Source organism: Rana temporaria, chromosome 5 (assembly GCF_905171775.1).
Source record: "Rana temporaria chromosome 5, aRanTem1.1, whole genome shotgun sequence".
NCBI classification, from domain to species: domain Eukaryota; kingdom Metazoa; phylum Chordata; class Amphibia; order Anura; family Ranidae; genus Rana; species Rana temporaria.
Genome location: NC_053493.1, coordinates 232,026,626 through 232,049,437, shown reverse-complemented (window position 1 = coordinate 232,049,437; position 22,812 = coordinate 232,026,626). Strand labels below are relative to the sequence as shown.

Below are 22,812 nucleotides of genomic sequence, written 5' to 3'. Positions count from 1 at the left end.
GCTACATCTCTAGGGTGAACCAACCATAGTAACCCAGGTAAGTATTGGCTATTTTTTTTTTTTTTTCATTATAAGATTTTTATTAAATTTTATCATATACAAAAATCATAAAGAAAAGAACAATAACGATGCCACAAATAGTAACATGAAGAGAGATCAGTTAACACATTGAAACAATGGAGGGAGAAGAAGCATTATCCAGAGCATACAGGTAATTATCCAATGTTATACCTACTGGTCCAAATTTCCCATCTCTTATCAAACGAGCTGCAGTTTAATGCATTGGACGCTAGTAGCCGTTCAAATGTATAGTTTTGTTGAACTTTCCTAGTCAGGTCAGCGATATTAAGTGTTGTGGCGTATTTCCAGTTGTGGAGTATTAGGGATCTAGCCGCTAATAGGATGTGAGATACTACCTGTCTCATGGTTTGCGGGATGTTTTCCATCCCCACATGGAGAATAGCTAGGGTTGGATTGGGGGAAATGAGTAGACCTGTGAGTGATGATATAAGTTTAAAGGTTTGATTCCAAAAACTTGTTACGCTAGGGCAGTCCCACAGCATGTGGAGAAGGTGGCCTTTATGCCCACAGTTCCTCCAGCAGAGAGGTGAGACAGAAGGGAACATAAGGGCAAGTCTGCATGGGGTGTACTGCCAACGGTTAATAAGTCTGATCATTAATTCCCAATGACCAGTGCAATGAGACGCGGTTTGGACAGAGCGGAATGCAAACTTCCACTGGGCTTCCGTGAGTGTTGAACCTAATTCCGTTTCCCAACGAACGTGCTTTGGTGATTTGTGAAAAACCTTTTTGAGTTGTAGTAAATTGTAATAGGTGGCTATGCTTTTAGTGTGTGTTTGTCCTCCTATCAAATGTCGCCATATTGCTGTTGGTAGGCGAGTTGTCTGGAGGGGGTGTTTCCCTAGAAAATGTACTACTCTTATACAGGTAAAGAACTGGTGGGTTGGTAGGTTAAATTCCCGCATTATGCGGTCAACCGATTTAGGTCCCTTCTCGTCTAACAGGTCTTGCACTGAATGTATCCCATGGGCAATAAAAGCTTTCAGGGAAAGCATTGGTATATGGGCTTCTATCCAACTAAGGGGGTATTCGTGTACTATGTCCCTGCTGTCAGGTAGGTCGTTAGTTAGGAGGAATCTCCAAGCCTGCAAAGACGTGGCAATTGTTGGGGGCATGTTAGATACATCCCATGGTATCCATGTGTCGCCTAGGAGAACTGACAGTAGGTTGCGTGTAGGGGCTAGGGATTTCTCTATATCTACCCAAAGTGGTGCGTCGGTGGAGGCAGACCATAGCTCCCCATAAGAATTTCCATTGGATAGTAGAGAGTGCTTTGATGTATTGAGGGGAGATGGCTATAGGGAGTGCCCTGAACATGTATAAAATTTGTGGTAATATAAGCATCTTAAACGCTGCTAATCTGCCCATCCATGACATTTCCTTTTTGGACAGATTGTTCGTTTGTGTGGTAAGTTTGTGTAGGAGAGGTCTCATATTAGTTTCGGCTAGAGTCACAATGCTATTGGTCACTTGGATGCCCAAGTAAGTTATATGGTTATCATTCCAGACATAGGGAAGTAGGTGTTGCAGTTGGAGGCGGTCTGATGTCGGCATGCCCAGGCTAAGAATGAAGGATTTTGTGAAATTAACCTTGTAGTAGGAAATCCTGCCAAAAGACATTAGCGTGTCATGTACCACAGGTAGAGACTTGAGCGGATTTGTCAGCATCAAAATTACATCATCAGCAAATAAGTTTATGACGTGGGGAGTAGAACCAATTTGGAACCCAGCTATGTTGGAATGCGTTCTAATGGATTCCGCCAGGGGTTCAATCATGAGATTGAAGACAGTCGGAGAGAGTGGGCACCCCTGTCGTGTCCCATTAGTTATTTGAAAGGGAACCGATAGCATATTGGAGGTGTACACCCTCGCTGAGGGGCATGAGTACAAGGCCAGTATTGCATCCTTGATAATTCCCTTAAACCCAAATTTAGTCAAAGTCATTTGCATGTAGTTCCAATGAACCCTATCGAATGCCTTCTCCGCATCTATAGAAAGCAGCAGAGAAGGCGTTCGGGTACTTTCCGCATGGTGTATGACATTTATGACCCTCCTGGTTGCGTCTGAGGTCTGCCTTCCCCTCACAAAGCCCATCTGGTCGCGTTTGATGAGGGATGGAGTGAACTCTGCAAGTCGTTTGGCCAGCACCTTGGCATAAATTTTGATGTCCGTATTTAGGAGCGAGATTGGCCGAAAGTTGGAGGGAGTATTTGGTTCCTTACCCGGCTTAGGGAGAGTTACTATAAAGGCCTGCAACATGTCAGGGGGGAACGAGGCCGTAGCTGCCGCTTTTGCGAATACTTTTTGCAGATGTGGTGCAAGGAGAGGGCTAAAAACTTTATAGAACTCGTTGGAGAATCCATCGGGTCCCGGGGACTTGCCGTTAGGAAGTGTGGTTATCCCAATTTCTATCTCGGCTGTGGTGAAGTGTGAGTTTAAAGAGAAAAGTTGTTCTTCCGAAAGAGAGGGTAAATGTATTTTTTGTAGGAATTCCGAAATATGTGCCGAAGTAGGCTGAGGGGTGGAGGGATCATCTTTTAGGTTGTATAGACCTCCATAGTAAGCGGCGAATTGGTCAGCGATATTTTGTGGGTTTGTAATTTTATGTTTAAGCGTGGGGTGAATTAAGTACTCAATTCTCGCCTTAGTGCGTGCCGCTTTCAATCTATTGGCCAGGTATTTACCCGCTCTGTTCGCATTGGCATATGAATTCAATTTGAAGCGCCTGAGGTGATAGTCATATTGTTGGGTTAGCAACTCCCTTAGCGACTCTCTCAGTTGCGAGATTTTTTTAGAAAGGGTGTGATTGGGTTTCTGTTTGTTTTGCGTTTCTAAACTGTGTATGTCAGTGAGAATAGTGTCAATTTTGTGTGTGCGTCGCTTCTTTTCCCTAGCACTGATCTGGATCAGTATGCCCCTCAGGTACGCCTTATGGGCATTCCAGAGAGTATAGGGGTCCTCTACCGAATTCTCATTGATTAGGAAAAATTCGGAGATGTGTTGGGCGATCTTCGAGGAGATTTGTGGTTCTTGCAAGAGTCTGACATTATTACGCCATATGGGGGGAGAGGAGGAGGCAGCCTGTTCCGCAATGGTCATAGTTATAGCAGCGTGGTCGGACCATGTGATATCATGAATCTTGGCCGCTGAGATCTTTTGTAGCAACCATTTGTCCACCAGGAACAAGTCAATGCGGGAGTATGAGCAATGTCTACCAGAGAAGAAGGTATAGTCTCTTGAGTTTGCATGTATGCACCTCCATGCATCAAATAGTTCTTCGTTGTGAAGTGTTCTGCTGAGGTACTTAGGTCCATTGTGTTTCTGCGCGGACGTATCCAGCTTAGGGTCAACAATGAGATTGAAATCTCCGCACATCACCAGGTTCCCATATAGTTGAGATTTAATTTTTTTCAACAGTCTGTTGAGAAAACGTAGCTGGTGCGAGTTGGGGGCATACAGAGTCACCAGTGTGTACGGATTTGCATTAATGTCCCCTTTTAGAATTATGTATCTGCCGTTGGGGTCAGGGATTTCTTCCTTTAGGTGGAAGGAAAGCGTATTCCTGAGAGCAATTAGCACTCCTCCCTTTTTTTGACCGGGTGTACACGCCAAGAAGACATGCGGATAGTCCTTGTGAGAACATTTGGGGGCTTTGGTTTCCTGAAAGTGGGTTTCTTGGACGCACAGGATATCCGCCTTGTGCTTCCCCGCCTCAGCCCACATGGAGAGTCTTTTGGCAGGGTGGTTCAACCCCCTTGCGTTGATGGATAAACAGTTAACCGGCATTAGGTAGAGTGTAGATTATCTGCTGTAGTATGTGGTGTGCGTACTCACTGTGACCCTGGGTGCTGGTCCGGGGGAGAAATTCAATTCCGGATGCTGCTAAGTTGAAGCGAAAGTTCAGTACTGGTCTCTTAGTGTTGAACGTAGAAAAAACAAAATGAAAGTGGCATGTAAAAAACATAACTAAATGTGCATAAACAAAAGGCATATTAAGAAAGAGATCTATAAACCGATCCATGTGCAGACGGAACTGCTGCATAAGTCTTGGAGGGGAAAGAAGCAGGGATTAACACATGAAACCCCTGTGACCGGAGAGAGTAATGTGATCCGTATTGTGGATAATCACACAGTGCCACCCTGTTTGGGTTTGGAGGTGCGCTTCCTTGTGACCAGCTGCCATCCATCCTGTATAGGGCTAAGTGCTTGAGCTTGAGCGGCCGGTGGAGCTTGGTTCGGTAATATACCCCACTGTCGCAGCACTGCTAGGCCTTCATCCAGTGTGGAAATCAGGACTGAAGTGCCATTGTGAGTGGCCGACAGCTTAGCAGGGTACTTCCACTTGTGAAGGATATTATGGTTCCTCAGCGCCTTAGTTATGGTTGCCAGGTTGCGACGCTGTTGCAGGGTGTGCCTGGACAGATCAGGGAGTAACTGAAGATCGGCATAGGGTGGGAGTTTGTCTGCTCTGCGTGATGCCACCATAATCTGCTCTTTAATATGATAAAAGTGCACCCTTAGCAGCACATCCCTGGGAGTAGAGTCTGGTAGGAATGAGGGCTTAGGGATGCGATGGATGCGATCCACGATAAGCTCCTGTGGCGATAGGGATGGCAGCAAGGTGGAGAAGAATGCCTGCGCATAGGACAGGAGCTGTGTGGCGGGGATCGTTTCGTGTATACCCCTTATCTTAATGTTGTTCCTCCTGGAACGGTCCTCCAAATCTGCGACTTTGGTCTTAAGCCAGGCAATTTCTTCGCTATGGTTGCTATGTGCATCCACCATTGTATTGAAGGATGCTGTAATATTGCTCACGCAGTGTTCCACTTGATCCACCCTGCTCCCTAGGGCCTGCATCTCCCTCTGGCAGTGGTTGATGCCCGCAGTCATGTCTGTGTATAGAGAAGCTTTAAGGGACATCAGCATCTCTTTTAACATGGTGTCAGACACAGGCCTGTCTGACGTAGGGAAAGCTGCTATGGGGTCAGGAGGATTGAGCAGCTGTGGCTCTTCCGAGGAGTGAGGCCTGCTTACCTCCATGTCTGGGTCCCCAGGCGTCCTGTCAGGCGAAGCCGTCCGCAGCTTCTGCTTGACTGGGCTTCTAGTAGATGGACTGGAGTCCCCAGAGGACGTGTCGCTGCGGGGGGGAGACACACGCGGAGTGATCGAATGTCCGGTGTGCGAGACAGGCGCGGGTGTTACTCGCGGCTCTTGCGTTGCTCCCCCTGTGCCGGCGCCATTTTGTGGAGGTCCGCGCGCCACGAAGAAATCCGTGACTTTCTTCGGGGATTTTGGGTGTTTCCTCTGGCGGGTCATCTCCGCGGATTCGGCGGGATCCAGAGAGTTGCTGGACGCCAGGATGTGCCGCAGTGCAGTCGGTGGCCGTGCTTGATGGTCGTTTCTCTCCGGCGGCTGATCGGAGCTCTCTCACTACACGTCCATGTTAGAGCTCGGACGCCACGCCCCCCCAAGTATTGGCTATTGAGAGTGTTTTGAATTGGAGATATAGTATACAGTACCTTAAAACAAGTATTCCTATGCCTTACATTTTTCCACATTTTGTCATATTACAATCAAAAATGTAAATGTATTTTATTGGGATTTTATGTGATAGATCAACACAAAGTAGCACATTATTGTGAAGTTGAAGGAAAATTATAAATGGTTTTCATTTTTTTCTCCAAATAAATATCTGTAAAGTATTGCATGGATTTGAATTAAGCCCCAGTCAATACTTTGTAGAACCAGCTTTTGCTGCAATTGCAGCTTCAAGTCTTTTTTGGTATGTCTCTACCAGCTTTGCACATCTAGAGAGTGAAGTTGTTGCCCATTCTTCTTTGCAAAAAAGCTCAACCTCAAGCTCAAACTTCAATTTTCAAGTCTTGCCACCGATTCTCAATTGGATTTAGGTCTGAACTTTGACTGGGCCATTCTAACACATGAATATGCTTTGATCCAAACCATTCCATTGTAGCTCTGGCTTTAGGGTTGTTGTTCTGCTGGAAGGTGAACCTCCTCCCAAGTCTCAAGTCTTTTGCAGACTCTAACAGGTTTTCTTCTAAGATTGCGCTGTATTTGGCCCCATCTATCTTCCCATCAACTCTGACCAGCTTCCCTGTCCTTACTAAAGAAAAGCATCCCACAACATGTTGCCACCACCATGTTTCACTGTGGGGATGGTATGTTCAGGGTTATGTGCAGTGTTAGTTTTCCGCCACATGTAGCATTTTGCTTTTAGACCAAAAAGTGAAATTTTGGTCTCATCTGAGAAGAGCACCTTCTTCTACGTTTGCTGTGTCCCCCACATGGCTTCTTGCAGACTGCAAATAGGACTTCTTATGGCTTTCCTTAAACAATGGCTTTATTCTTGCCACTCTTCCATAAGGGCCAGATTTGTTGAGTGCACCACTAATGGTCCTCTTGGCCACTCCTCTGATTTAATGCTTGTTTTGCCTGACCTGTCAGTTTAGGTGGACAGACATGTTTTGGTAGTTTTGCAGTTGCCATACTCTTTCCATTTTCAGATGATAAATTGAACAGTGCTCTATGAGATGTTCAAAGCTTGGGATATTTTTTTTTTATAAGCTAAGCCCGCTTTAAACTTCTCCACAACTTAATCCCTGACCTTCTGTTGTGTTCCTTGTGCTTTATGATGCTGTTTGTTCACAAAGGTTATCTAACAAACCTCCAAGGGCTTCACAGAACAGCTGTATTTATGCTGATATTAAATTACACCCAGGTGTACTCTTTTTACTAATTAGGTGGCTTCTGAAGGCAATTGGTTCCACTAGCTTTTAGATAGGGGTATCAGAGTAAAGTGGGCTGAATACAAATGCACTTGTCATGTATTTATTTGTAAAAAAATCTTGAAAACCATTTATCATTTTCCTTCCACTTTGTGTTGGTCTATCACATAACATCCCAATTAAACACATGTATGTTTTTGGTTGTAACATGACAAAATGTTAAAAATTGTAAGGGTTATGAATACTTTTTCAAGGCCCTGTATATGTAGGTGTAGCGTGCACTGTGCAAATCATGCTGATAAATAGTGCCGCAAATTGGGAAAACCCAGTCATTCTTGAGTCTGTATAACAACAATTTTCCAAATCTAGGTTTCTTGCCCATCTAAACACAACTTCCGATTGAATAGTTTCTGTGGTAGAGTTAAAAACATAAATCGGCAATGCTCTAAAAGATAGTAGGTCAACTTCCGGTTCTGGTACCGTAAGGAGTAGCTGCTTTCCGGGACATCCATGGTCACACCATGGACCGTTTTGTGGAAAAAACGGCATTCGTTCATATGTGGCTGCCACGGCTCCAGCGGCACGGCTGCATATTGAGGCCCCGGCTTCGGCCTACGCGGTTCCCTCCTCAGAAGAGGTGCCTGAAATGGAGGTAAGCGGCGACTCTCCCCCCTCCTCATCACAGCCTTCCCTCTCTGTGTAACTTCAGAGATAACAATGTAATCATATTAAATGACTTGGCTCAATGTCGGACCCTTGTCTTACAGAATGCTGGAATATGCTGTAGGTGGCTAATAACATATTTGTATACTGTCTTGGACCTCGCTTGTTTGCACCAAGAACATTTTCACTACTATTATAAGTATGGTTTAGTTCACTATAGAAAGAGGCTTATAGTTAAATAGGTCATCAATAACCATACTATTTAAGTGTGCCATGTGTTTTAGTAGTTTGTTGTTGCAGATGTTTGTCTTTGTTTTTTCTTGCAGGTGTTTTTTCCATTATGCTGTTTTTCTGTCTGATCAGCATTTGAGGGTTTTTTTTGTTTTATTTACCAGCTTAAGTTAAATTTAGATATTCACATGAAATCTTCTGGACATGCAAAAATTTATGTGCGTTGAAAGACAGATATTGGTGGTTGATATGACAGGGCCACAATAGTGTATTGTTAACGTCTTGCAGAACAGTAATTATGTAGTGATTGCCAGATTTAGTTCATATTAATGTTGGCAGGTTAAGTTAAAGGTGCAGTAAAGTTGAATATTTAGGCTAAGCATTCCTGAAGAATTATGTATTCAGGCCACCTCCAATGCTTTGAAGGTTAGGTGTCAACTTGACTTGATATGGTAGGTTATTCAAAATGTAGATGCAGAGCAGTTGATGCTGTACAGTCGGGTGGCTGTCAGGATACCTCTACGGTATAGCTTTGCGGCTGCAGTAATGTGGATGTCTGACAGTGACCATGTGGACGGGGTCAAAGTCAAAATTTACAATAGAGAGATTAAAAAAAAACTCATAAGTTGATATGTATTCTTTGTTTGATAATCATTATAAATTACATGTAACTCGTTTTCCTTATGCAGTTTCAAAAGACTTTTGAATTCTTATTAGGACATTTTAATTGGCCTTGTTAGTCATTCTTGACTCTGTGTCTTGCATCAAAGCGTTTGTTTGAAATTTATAATGGAATTTTTTTCCTGTACTTAACTGGTGCAGCATTAATCTTGTAGAGCTGTTACACAAGTATTTGCAATATTGACCCATGTTTCTATACTTATATTATAATTTAATTCCTTAGAATTAAAAGGATCACTCAAGTAAGGTAATATTTTAGCCTTTGAAATTTTCTTGTGGTCACAGTGTTAAAACAGCATCTAATGCAATAAACCTTAAAATATCACTAGCTTTGTAAAGGATTCTGCAGTAATGTCATAGAATGTCACAGTCGTCACAGTGAAAGGCTAAGAAACACTACTACAAAGACTAGTATATTCCTAGTTTGAAGCTAGTACTCTTATTTTGTTCTTTGTTTCCGTGCTTAAACCAAACCTATCGTTTAGGCCAATGAAACATTAAACACTTAATGAAAAGTGCAATTATGTAACCCTAACACAAATTCTTAACCTCTTATAAGATGAATACTGTATTCCACAGCACCATCTTTGTTCATTTCCCACTTTCTAGCATTTTGTTTTCCATTGGATTTTTATCAGGGGCTGAATATTACTTTTTGGTTCTTGATGCCAGTGGCTAAAAGAGATTTTTTTTCCCCCTCACATTATGATCATAAGGGGCTTTCTGCTGATACTGACAAAATGGACATGATTTTGAAGGGGAGTGGCTTTGTAGCGGGGTAAGAGGGACAGACTTTAACTGCTCGCTGCCCGCCAGCTGTCATATGTCATATGGCCGTCGTCGCCCCCCGCCTCGTCACTCTGGTGAAGGTGTGCGTGCCCGGCGGCCACGATGTCCGTCTGGCACCCGCAATTGCCGGTGACACAGCCAAGTAAACACACAGATCCATGTCCTGTCAGAGGGGAGGAGACCGATGTGTGTTCCCAATACACAGAAACACTGATCAGTCTCCTCCCCTTGTGAGTCCCCTCCCCCTACAGTTAGAATCACTACTTAGGACACACATTTAACCCCTAGTGTTAACCCCGTCCCTGCCAGTCACGTTTACACAGTAATCAATACATTTTTATAGCACGGATTGCTGTATAAATGTGAATGGTCCCAAAATAGTGTCAAGTGTCCGATATGTCCGCCACAGTATCGCAGTCATGATAAAAATCGCACCAACATCATTTTTTTTTTGTTTTAAATGGGGATATTTATTATAGCAAAAAGTAAAAAATATAGTTTTTTTTTTTTAAACTTGCCACTCCTCTTTTGTTTATAGTGCAAGATATAAAAACCACAGAGGTGATCAAATACCACTGCAATAAAGCTCTATTTGTGGGGGGGGGGGGACACAACAATTTCATTTGGGTACAGTGTTGTATGACCGCACAATTGTCATTCAAAGTGTGACAGCAACGAAAGCTGAAAAACGGCTTGGAAGGGAGGTTAAGTGCCCAGTATTGAGGTGGTTAAAGTGTAAGAACACCCATTTCTATGCAATTGTAGTGTGTTATAGCATTACAATCATAGGTCTTTTTTTTTTGTTTTTTTTTGTTTATGGAAGTCAATTTCATAAAAAAACATACTTTGTTTTGTGTTATGTTTTCAGCTGCCCCATTTGACAAGCCTACACTTTATGTGGGGTGGATAAAGCCTGAAAATTGACAGATAATTACTTGTTTTTGTCTTCCTCCATCCTGACAGAGGAAGTCAATTGGATATTAGTAAATTAAAAAAAAGGATCTAGGTAGCAGTACAATGGGAAAAAATAAGTTCATAGAATGAATGCTTGCATATATATATCAACATTTATTTAAAACATGCACAATTTTGGTATAATGGATTTTGTGCTTGAGGTGGAGTTTGTGTAGTGATTGCTCCTTTCTTACCCTATACCCTCTTTATGTGCCAGAGCAGTCAATACATATAAACCCTGCCTCTAAATAAACTCTGGCCTAAGCATTTAAAATTTTATAGCACAATGTTTGTGTATTAATTGTTGCAGTGTATATAAGCAAGCTTTCATTCCATAATGTTTTTCAATATCATTTTACTGCCACCGGGTAGTATTTGCTATCTAATTTCTGTATGCTAAAGAAAACTTAAAAAATAAGATAAATAGAAGTGTTTTCCTATGGCATTTCTGCTCCAACCACCCCAACATGCTTTTCTCTCACCTACATCGTCCACAGGATATTTAGAATATTTCAGTGTTTTTGTATTTTTCTGATTTTTAGGTTCCATCACTTCCTGTAGCTTGTATCAGCATTGACTGCCTGTTAGGCCATCTCCCAGAAGCCTCCACCTTCTTGTTGCGTCACAGAAGAGGGTGTGATAGTGTGTTCACTACTTCGGACCACACCTCCCCCATTACAATACTAACTTCCACCTACTTCCTATAAAATCTGATTGTACAATCTCCCATCAGTTGTGTAGTACTCCCTGATTGGATACAAATTGAATGGATTGTTCAGGTGTGTGCTCTATTCCCATGCGCTGATAAATCTTAAGGAAATTGTACAAGCAGATTGCATAGTGTGTGGCCATCTTTATACAAGTACATATGAGGGGGTGGACGGAGACTATCAGTTGTCAGGCCTCATTCACATCTCCACATAGTGAAAACTCACATTCCTGCATGCATTTGTTTGGGGTTTTTTGGAGCGTTTTCACTTGCCACACATGGGGACACTTGGATGGGCTGCTCTACACACAACAGTTTCCCCAGAGAAGCTCCAGAACTTTTTTGGAGTGGCGTATGATGCATTGCCGCAGTTGTTGGTGTGTTTGCTGTACTTGGAAAGCCTTTTTACTTGTATTAGCGGCACAAGCCCGATGCACATTTGCAGCATTTCCAAAACATATAGTGAAGCTTGCATTTTCTGTGCAGTTTGACATGCATTTGGAAACCCACAAATGTAAACAGAGCCTCATTGTTCCTGTGTAAAGGCACCAATTTTTCTTTCAGGCCCCACTCACTTATAGTGGGAGCGCATGTTTTTTTGTTGACTTCAATAGGCTGTGTTACATGTGGCAAAGTAGCTCATGGGACATTATATGCATATTTTTTTCTTTTTTTTTTTTCCCCATAAAAGTTTTATTTGCAGAGAATGTAGCATTACAAACAAGACACGATAAGTTTTTACAGAACAAAAAGAATAACAAAGCGTAGTGAAAAGGGCACAAGACACGATACAATATGAATTTTCCCTTGAACAGGTTTTGACCATGACCGAGACATAATAAACAAAAGTGATATAGCGGAGAAGGGCGGAGGATCCTAAATTTCAATTTTCCCCTCCCCCAACACAGATAGGAGATGACGGCGTAACGGTCCGGTCAAGATCAGGGCTTAGGGTGTAGTGTATCATGACAGCATAAGGGCCAGGTGCCCGAAAAGAGAAGCAAGAGAAGGAAGGGGGTAAGAAGAGTGAGGGAGGGAGTGAGGGAGGGGAAGGGGTGGGGGCAGATAGGTACCATAAGGGGAAAAAACAGAGTGGGAAGGAGTGGATCCGCGCCAGCCCCCCCCCCCACGGCACAAAAGGGATGAGGCCCACCGTGGCCTACAATCTAGGAGACACACCGACAGTAGCATTCAGTTGTGACAAAGTGATTCCAGCAAGCCCAAATGGGGTAACATTTATGCATTCTATCCTGCGAGATGAAGATCAATTCCTCCATGTCTTTTATGGAGGAAACCTGCGCGAGCCACTCCCTGACCGTCGGAACGGTGGTAGAGCGCCAATGTCGGGGAACACAAAGTCTGGCAGCATTGACCATATGCATGGCTAATGATTTGAAATACTCTTTTGTGGGTATCGACGTATGGTGCAATAGAAACTGGGAAGGAGTATAGTCCAGAGTGTAAGTGGTGATATGTGAGATGAGGCTGTGAACTTCCTCCCAAAAAGGTTGTAAGAGTCTACACTCCCACCACACATGGAGCATTGTTCCCACCCCTTCTCCACACCTCCAACAGGTGTCAGGAATACTGGGGGAGAATTTGTGGAGGCGCGAGTCCTATACCACTTAGTGATCACCTTGTAACCGTTCTCTTGAATGGCAACATTCGTGGAGCCTTTGTGAGCATATTCATAGATAGTGTTCCAATCCCCCACTGACAGGGATGTCTGGAGCTCTCTATTCCAGGAAAGCTGAGAAGGGGTGGGAGTCTGAGATGGGGTTTCCACAAGAAGGGTGTATAAAAGGGAGATTAGATGTCTTTGTGGCATCTTACGGTGGCACAAGGATTCAAAAGGTGTAAGGTGTCGTGTCCAGAGGGACTGATTAGCCGTAGTTGTAAGAAAATGTTGGATTTGTCTGTAGGTCCAGAAGGATAAAGAGGGAGTCTTAGTTAAAGATTGCAAGGCTTCGAAAGACAAGGGCTTCCCAGCAGAATAAAACTGGAGTGCTAGTACATCTTCAAAGGGCCATTCCTTTTCAAAAATTCCCCAGATAATCCTGGTGGAAAGTCCGGGTTCCCCCGGAGAGTCGTCAAAGGGCTCGAGAGAGAGGGCGAGGCCCCAGATAGCAAGGCTTTCTTGAAAGTCAGGAGCGAAGGATAGGTAAGCGGATTTGCCAGTAAGGAGTGGGGCCAGTTCTTAGAAGGCAACCATGGAAGTAGATGCAAGGGCCCTGGAGAAAAGGCGTTTTCAAGGAGTACTCGCAGTTTTTTCGAGGCATGGATGTTCCAATCGGCGATTCTCGTAAGATGACAGGCGTTATGATATTTTTGAATATCTGGGAGACCAATTCCCCCACCAGATTTAGGTAAGGTGAGTCGAGAGTATCGTATGCGGGGTTGGGTACCCCTCCATAGAAAGGCGGAGCAAGCCTTCTTGTAAGACTTAAAAAAGCCTGGTGGCAGAGAAATAGGAATTGACTGCATCAAATAAAGCATGCGGGGCAGAATTATCATTTTAACCAGTGCTGCCCGGCCGAACCAGGAGACATTCAAGCTCATCCAGTCTTTAAAACATTTTTGAACCTGAAGAAGAGCAGGATGGAAATTCTTGGAGTATAAATCCGCCAAGCTAGCGGGGATGCGGATACCGTGATAGGTGAGTGAACTCTGTACCCACCGGAAAGGGAACGAATCCTGACAGTGTGATACTTTGTATGCATATTTTTTACTGCATTTGTCACCTGTTATTTAATGTGGCAACGTGTGTTTGCTTCTGTGTTTCCTTTGCTGTTAACAATTATTCACTTGCCTACTGGGCACTTAAACCCCCCTCCTTCCCAGACTAATTTTCAGCTTTCAGTGCTCTCACACTTTGAATGACAATTACTCAGTCATGCAACACTGTACCCAAATGAATGTTTTGTCATTTTTTTCATACAAATAGAGCTTTCTTTTGGTGGTATCTGATAACCTCTGTTTTTTTTTTTTTTTTTGCGCTATAAACTAAAAAAAGACGGAAACTTTTAAAAAAAAAAATGCATTTTTCTTAGTTTGTGATAACATTTTGCAAATTATTAATTTGTCTACATACATTTTGGCCGCAATGTATACTGCTACATATCTTTGGTAAAAATAACCCAAATTAGTGGATATTATTTGGTCTGTGTCAGTCAGTCTACAAGCTGCGGTACAAATCATAAAAAAGATGATCACACTGGTAGCCTTTCTCATTTTTTTGCGACCCGAACAGGAAAGTACAAATACCCACCAAATTACCTATTTTTTAAAAGTAGACATTCCAAGGTATTTAGTAAGATGCATGGTGAGGTTTTTGATGATGTAATTTTTTCCCACAATTCTTTGCAAAATTAAGATTTTTTTCTCCCCACAAAATTTACATTGTAATAAGTTATTTCTCTCACATGGCATGTGTATACCACAAATGACGCCCCAAAATACATTCTGCTACTCCTCCTGAGTATGGCGATACCACATGTGTGGGACTTTTTCACAACCTAGCCACATAGAGAGGTCCAATATGCAGGGAGCACCATCAGGTGTTTTAGGAGCATAAATTACACATCTAACTTGTTAATTGCCTATTACACTTTTGAAGGTTCTGGAGCACCAGGACAATGGAAACGCCCACAAAGTGACCCCATTTTGGAAAGCTAACACACCAACGTATAATCTGAGGCACAATGAGTCTTTTGAACAGTTCATTTTTTTCCAAAACACATTTTTTTTTATGCAATATTGTTCATTTATAAGATATTTCCAACACATAGCATGTACATAGCAAAAATGAGACCCCAAAATACATTCTGCTACTCCTCCTGAGTATGGCGATACCAGATGTGTGAGACTTTTACACAGCCTGGCCACATACTGAGGCCCAATATTGAAATAGCACTTTCAGGCATTCTAGGAGCATAAATTAAGCACCAGGACAATGGAAACGCCCACAAAATTACCCAATGTTGGAAAGCCAACATCCCAAAGTATAATCTATGAAGCATCATGAGTCTTTTGATTGGTTCATGTTTTTCCAGACATGTTCCAGACACATGTTTTTTCTGTTTTTTTTTTGTTACACACAGTTGTTCATTTATAAGATATTTCCAACACATAGCATGTAAATAGTAAAAATTACACCCCAAAATACATTCTGCTACTCCTCCTGAGTATGGCGATACCACATGTGTGAGACTTTTACACAGCCTGGCCACATACAGAGGACCAACATGCAAGGAACACCATCAGGTGTTCTAGGGACACATACCAAGAATTACACCACAACATACATTCTGCTGAGCAAAGGGTAAACAAGAGATTACCTGTGGTTTTAGTAGCACAGTTGTCCCAGGAGGATAGCACTGGTCCAGGCAGCAGGCAGAGACTTGGTCAGCAAAAGTGAACATAATTGAACAGGCAGGAATACTGTCCATAGTCAGTACAGGCAGCAGGCAGGGATACTGTCCATATACAGTCCAGGGTCAGTGCAGGCATAGATTGTCAGCAGTGCCAAAATATTGGTCCTGGTAGTAGGCAGGTTCATGTGGTGTAGTCAGTTCATGTGACAGGCAGAGGCATGATGGCATAGGTCCTACAGGCAGAAGTAGGGCCTCGTCCAAGACAGAATGGGGACAGGATTAGAGGCTTCTCCCACCCAAATCTTTTTGAAGCCTCTGACTCTCCAGACAATAATCTAGGAATGAGAAAACAAAAAACTAGTTTTCTTCATCCAGAAAAACAATTCTGGATCCCCTCACATATGTGAGACCCATGTGTTATGAATCCCACTAGTCCACTGGCAGGGTACAAGATCAGTCCAAGAGGCAGGCAAAAAGCATGGCAAACATTCCAGGGTCAGTTCCAGATCAGGCAGAGGTATGTACAGAATCGGTAGGCAGAAGCGTGGTCGAATAACAGTCCAGGGTCAGTTTCAAATCAGGCAGCGGTATAAACAGAATCGGTAGGCAGAAGCGTGGTCTAATTACAAGCCAGGGTCAGTTAAAGAGCAAGCAGAGGCATAAGGGTTGTGAAGGTAAATGGCAGGAAGTGAGGGTTATGTTTACCATACCTCACTAATAATTTATTGAAGTATGGTAACGGCGGAAATGGTCAACTATGCAGAGGCCTGGTTGGGAAGGACATTGGGTGCATTGATAAGTGGTGTCTCTTCTCACTCCTCCTTGAGTGCACACCGGGCATTTTTTCTGGCGTTGGTCTGGGAGGGATTTTATCAGCAAAGTGACATTCGGAGAGTCTGCTAATCCCATTGGGATCTAATGTTTTCTGGTGGGTCGTTCAGGTATACAAGAGCAGTGGGGATTTCCTCCTGGTAGAAAAGGAAGGGTTTGGGTCTTTCAGTGGATTTCCGATAGATTACATAAGAGTTGTATATGGCCAAATTTTTTATACCACTGGTATGTTTGTCTTGTGGAAAGGTAGGGTTCAGTCAACACCCCCATGAACATATTGTATTTGTGAATACATGTTGGCTTTTGGATTGGCCCATTCCTCCCGGTGATCTTAACAAATGTATTGTTGTGGATCAAAGAAAGCATGTAGGCATCCCTTCTGTCCCTCCACTTCACAGCCAGAATTTCCTCATTCCGTAAACTTGCCACCTCCCCTCTTCTTAACTTTTTGTTGACGAGGCTTTGAGGAAAGCCCCTTCCGGTTCGTCCGTACGGTGCCGCATGCTGGAGTGTTCTTTCTGTGAAGGTTGCGGAACAGGGGCAAACTTGTATAAAAATGATCTACGTACAAATGGTATCCTTTCTCCAGGAGTGGGTTTATGAGTTCCCAAACAACTTTCCTACTTGATCCCATGTAGTCTGGGCAATTAGGGGGATGCAGCTGGGTGTCCTTCCCTTCATATACCATGAAAGCATATGTGTACTCTGTGGCTCGGCTGCACAATTTATAAAGCTTCACCCCATAGCGGGCCCTTTTGGTGGGAATAAATTGTTTTAAGCCCGGCCTGTCAGAAAATTTGATAAGGGACTCACCCATGCATATGTGTTAGTCTGAGGTAAACAATTGGGGGAAGATTTCAGAAAAAAATATTAAGTAGCGGCCAAACTTTATACGCGTATCAAAATTTTGGGTCGTTTTGGGGGAGGGCACTGGGTATTATCATTGTAGTGTAGGAATCTTATAATCATGAGATATCTGGTTCTGGGCATTACTGAGGAAAAGATGGGCATGTAGTAGATGGGGCGGGATGACCAATATGAAAGCAATTCTTTTTTTTTTTTGTTTAGTCCCATACAGAATTTTTTTTTTTTTTTTTAAGCTCCTCCACTGTTGGGGCTTTCTGAATTTGTGGAGGAATCCGAAGCATAGAGCTCCCCTTTGCTCCTGTCGGCCGCAAGCATATCGTACACCCCCTCAACTGAAATTAATCTTCTAGCCATTGTTGGTGATGACAGAAGGCACACGTGACACTGATGGCACTGATACGTGGCACTGGTGGCACTGATAACAGATGACATGTGGCACTGACAGGTGGTACTGATGATAGATGGCACTAATACGCAGAACTGATGACCCTGATGCATGGCAGTGATGACATGTGACACTGATATGTGGCACTGATAACAGATGGCACGTGGCACTGACAGGTGGCATTGATGGCAGATGGCACTGATATGTCCTGTGGGCACTATGTACTGTGTATTTTTTCGCTCACTATCACTCAAGCTGCAGCACAGAAGCTCTCCCTCCTCACACACGGTCTCTGTGTGGGGAGGGGAGCCGGCAATAAGAGATGATCTCATGTTTACATTTGAGATCATCTCTCATTGGACACAAAGATCAAGTGCTAAATGGCCGCTGTGATTGGCCATTTAGCACAATCTGTGATTGGGCGTGTCCAAGAGACACGGCCAACATAGATTTTCCCCGATGCGCACCCTCGGGGGCACGCGGGGAAGGAGGAAACAGGAGGACGTCCAGGGACGCCCTCCCAGCAATTGAGCGCCGCGTTGTAGATGTATTTTGTCAATAGTGTGTGCTCAAAGTGGTTAATGACACTGAAAGCGCAACTTGGTAATTTTAGGTTTATATATGTGGCCATACACTGTACAATCTGATTGTACAATCTATGCACACAATCTCCTTTAGATTTACAAAAACTATATAATATGAGGACACACCTACAATCCAATCACTCTGTATAAAATCAGGCAGTCTTGTGCACTTCATCAGGGGTGTCATGTAGGCTGCATGGAAACCCAGGGAATTTAGCATGCATCCTAAGCCCGTCTGAAGGGACGCTGGGGAATCCAGGCAAATCCATGCATGGAGGAATGCTGGGGGGTGCTGTGAATAAACTCCTTCCTGTGTCTTTCTGGTTCCTCTGTCTGTTTGTATACCAGGAAGTTTCTGAAGTGATCTGTGAAAGGTACATTAATGTTCTATTAGTACATAGGGGAGCTGGATTTTGAAAAAAAAGCACACATAGCCATATACATATTTTTTGGAACTAGTGTTGATATTGGTTGTATGTGAAAAAGAGCTCATAATTCTATAAATAACTACACTATATATGTTTCGATTTTTTTTTAAGATGAACGAGGAATGGAAACCTTGTAATGTATTTTCACTGAAAGTACGCCTTATTTACCCTATGTAGGGTTTACAGAAGCTCTAAAGCAGTGGTTCTCAACCTGGGGGGTCGGGACCCCCTTGGGGGTCGAATGACAATTTGCCAGGGGTCCCCAAATCCTTAGCTGTTCCTGAAGCTCGCCCCGCTCTCCCAGGCTTTACGCGGCCACCCAGCAGGACTATCCCTGGAGCTCGAAGCCACCTACTCGGCCTCTTCGCAGTCGCCCATTAAGTTCATGGCATGGCTGGGGGGCAGAGACTAGAGGTCAGCTGAGTGGTATGGAATGTGAAGAGGGAGGGGTTGGAGGAGACCCCATCTCCTGATTTTGGCATAGGTGTCACTGCTGCGAGACACCGTAAAGTCAGAGAAAAAGTGAAGCCAGAGACACAGTGATTATAGTTGCCATTAAAAGTCCCCACTACTCAGATCAGCAGATGACCTTGATCAGGAGCACCTAAGTTGGCTGATCAGAACTCCCCGCCAGCACTGCCACTCATCCCAACTTCCCACCAGTACTGCCACTCCCCCCCCCCCAATAGGGAGTAAGAGAAGGAATAAAAGTAGAGAATACATGGAAGGGAGAGGAATAGAAGGGGAGGAACAAAGAAAAAGGAGAGAAAGAATAAGAGAAAGTACAAGAAAGGCAGCTAGAGAGGGATGGGGGACAAGATAGGATAGAGAGAGAGATAAAAGGGAAAGAAAGAAGAACACAGATAGAGAGTGGTACATGGTAAAATGTACCACAAGGGGTTTTAATACTGTACGGGTGGAAGAGACTCGGGGAGCGCTAAATTTCCGTGGGTTAGGGGTGCAAACTACTTGTCTTACCTTGGGTACTGACAACCCACGCTACGAAAATAATTTTATTGTTGGGGGTCCCCACAACTTGGGAAATGTTATCAAGGGGTCAAGGCACTAGAAAGGTTGAGAACCACTGCTCTAAAGGGAATAATGCAGGATGTCATTCTCAGGACACCTAGATTGGGCCAGTTCAAAAATCTTGCAATTGTGTTTAGATCTGAAGTATACACTCTATTCAGATGAATACCTTAATGCATCATCTTCATTATTAATTAAATGATACTTCTTTGTTGTGTCATTTTAGCTACCAGGCAATGATGGAACATTTCTATAAAACACTCACAACTTAATAAGCCTACATTATTGTGTTTCCTTGACAAATGAAAGTTGGTATCCAAAAAAAGTGGGAATGAAAATGTAAAAAACTATATGTTTGTCTTTTCATGTACAGAAAGTTGGCTGCAGACAATAACTTATGGGTATAGCCAGGATAATGCCTGTAGATTATTGCCTTTTAAAGTATTCCCAAAAGCTTTTGTTTGCTCAATAGCTTTATCCCATTTCCTCAATAGCTAGTTGGATACATCCATAACTGTCCCATAAAAGCCCTAAATGTTTCTCCAGAAGGCCTCATAATGTCCAAAGGCTTTTAATACAACACATAAAATCAATAGCAGAAGCACGCCAAGGCTGTGCTTACACCAGACACAGAACTTATTGGGTATTCATTTGCAATGTGTATCAATTACTTCCCGGCTAATAAATAAATAATAGATAAATATATATGTGTGTGTATATATATATATATATATATATATATATATATATATATACATATATATATATATATATATACATATATACATATTCACTTATAAGAAAAAAAGGTACTCTCTCAACTCCCATGACCGTGAACTATGTATACTTTTTTGTATGACAAGCAGACAGACAGATATAGACCGACAGAAGGATAGAATAATTGCGTGGACTAGTGACGCTGTACCAAATAGAATTGATGTCCTTTTTTTTTTCACAAATAGAGCTTTCTTTTGGTGGTATTTGATCAGCTCTTATTTTTTCTGCTATAAAGAAAAAAAGAATGGCAATTTTAAATGCAAAAAACAATATTTTTTTACTTTCTGCTATAAAACATTTCCAATAAAAAAAAATGCATTTCTTAATTTAGGCCAATTTGTATTCTGCTAAATAATTTTGTAAAAAAAAAATCCCAATAAGTGTATATTGATTGGCTTGCGCAAAATTGATAGTGTCTACTAAATAGAGGGTAGATTTAGGGACTTTTTATTGGTAATGGTGGTCATCTGCCATTCTTAGCAGGACTGCAACATTGTGGCAGACAAATCTGACATCGAGTGACACCTTTTGGGGACCAGTCACACCAATACAGTGATCAGTGCTATACAAATGCACTAATCACAGTATAAATGACACTGGCAGGGAAGGGGATAACTGGGGGTGTTCCCCCAGTGTGCTTACTAACTGTCAGAGGGACAGACTCACGGCAGGAACAGAGAGATCTGTGTTCCCAATTACCAGGAGGCACAGATCTTTGTTCCTGTCTAGCAGAAAGATTGTCTGCTTTGTTTACTTCAGCAGACCACCGTTCTGTCATTCCCAGAGCGATCACGGGAGGCCGGCGACCATCACATGCGCCCTGGAGCTTGTGCACAAAATCACATACTTGTACGTGATTTTGTACAGCCAGGCCACCCTGTCACAGTATATATGTGGTGGGCGGTCCAGAACTGGTTAAGAAACCTGTTATGACAAGTGCTTTGATGCACCAAATGCAAAAAGTCTTGCATTGATCAGGGGTCTTCTAGCAAGATATTAAGGTTAGAATTATTTTAACCATAAAAACAGTAAGCATATTAAGTCTAAAATTTTGTATTAAATGTATCTTTTTAGGAACGCTTAATTTTCTGATGGTTAGCGGGGTCAAATTGATATTTTGTTTTTGATTGCAGTGATTAGAAAATTCAAAGATACATAATGGGAATTTTTCCTCAAACACATTTCTTACAGTATATGTGGTTTTTGTTTGGTAGTCCATTTGTTCCAAAATCGAATGTTAAAAGCAAATGAAATTTTGAACTTCTTTCAAACAACATTCATCAAGCCAACTAGCGTGCTGAGAATCGTCGCACAATTTTTTGTAAAAAAAAAAAGCTACTAGTGTGTGGTCAGTTTTAGTCACAGAAGATGGGAGACAAATTTTGTGTTTAAGTGCTTAGCCATTGCTTCATTAGCTCTCTCAGCTTCTGTACTGCAAAATTCTTTAAGTATGTCTCTTTTGTTTTGTGTGAGGTCCCCTACGACTGAAGTGATAAATTATATTGATGAAGCCACTCCCATTTATGGTGACATAATGTAAGAATTGGAGTAGCTGGTCATAACCTTTAACTTTCATCAAGGTATCATTGTTTGATCGATGTACACACTATGTGCTTCACATGTACAATCAGCCACGACTGGGGGGAGGATAATATACAGATCAATGTATATATGCAATACAGTAATGTAAAAATGATACAGAAACATGTAAAACAAAGAAGTAGAACATTGGTAAAAGAAAATATGCTCACTGAAAATGCATTACATACATCTTCATGTGTATCAGTGTAAGGGATCACAAAATAAAGCATACAAGCAAATTAAACAGAAGCACTATGTGTAGTATAATAACAAAACGTATACAATTAATGCACTGACATTGGTGGGGAAAAAAATGTATATATTACAGCTTACCAATCCTTATGCCGTGTACACACGATCATTTTTCCACATGAAAAAAACGTTTAAAAAAAAATGTAATTTAAAATGATCGTGTGTGGGCTTCACATAATTTTTCGTGTTCTGAAAAACGACAATTTTTTTTTTTCCGAACATGCTGCATTTTTTAACGACGTTCTAAACTATGTTGTTTTTCGGGTTGTAAAAAATGATCGTGTGTGGGCTAAAACGACGTTAAAAACCTGCGCATGCTCAGAAGCCAGTTATGAGACGGGATCGCTCGTTCTGGTAAAACTACCATTCATAATGGAGTAAGCACATTCATCACGCTGTAACAGACAGAAAAGCAGCTAAAGCAGCCCCAAGGGTGGCGTCATCCGCATGGAACTTCCCCTTTGTAGTGCTGTTGTACGTGTTGTACGTCACCGTGCTTTGCTAGAGCATTTTTTAAAAACAATGGTGTGTGGGCACCGTCGTTTTAATGATGAAGTTGGAAAAAACGTCGTTTTTTCTACATGTCGAAAAACTTTGTTTTTTTTATGCCGAAAAAATGATTGTGTGTACGCGGCATTAGATGTGGTGGAAGCATAATTTATTCTTTAGGCTTTTTTTCTCTTTTTTTTTTTTTCCACGTGGTAATCCTGCCAGTAAAACACCTCTTGTAGTAGACTCCTTTCACAGGGAACAATGTCCTCTCTGATCAGCAGGAGATCCATGACTAGATTCCCTGCTGAATCGAAGCAAAATGGGACACAGGTTTGTTGATATCCGTGTCTGTTCAGCAT

At 42.5% G+C, this 22,812-nt stretch overlaps 1 protein-coding gene across 3 annotated transcripts in view; it reads left to right on the top strand.

Annotated features, from left to right (window-relative positions):
- Positions 1-22,812, top strand: part of DROSHA (drosha ribonuclease III) — a 478,288-nt gene that overhangs the window by 202,293 nt on the left and 253,183 nt on the right. The window lies entirely within an intron of this gene.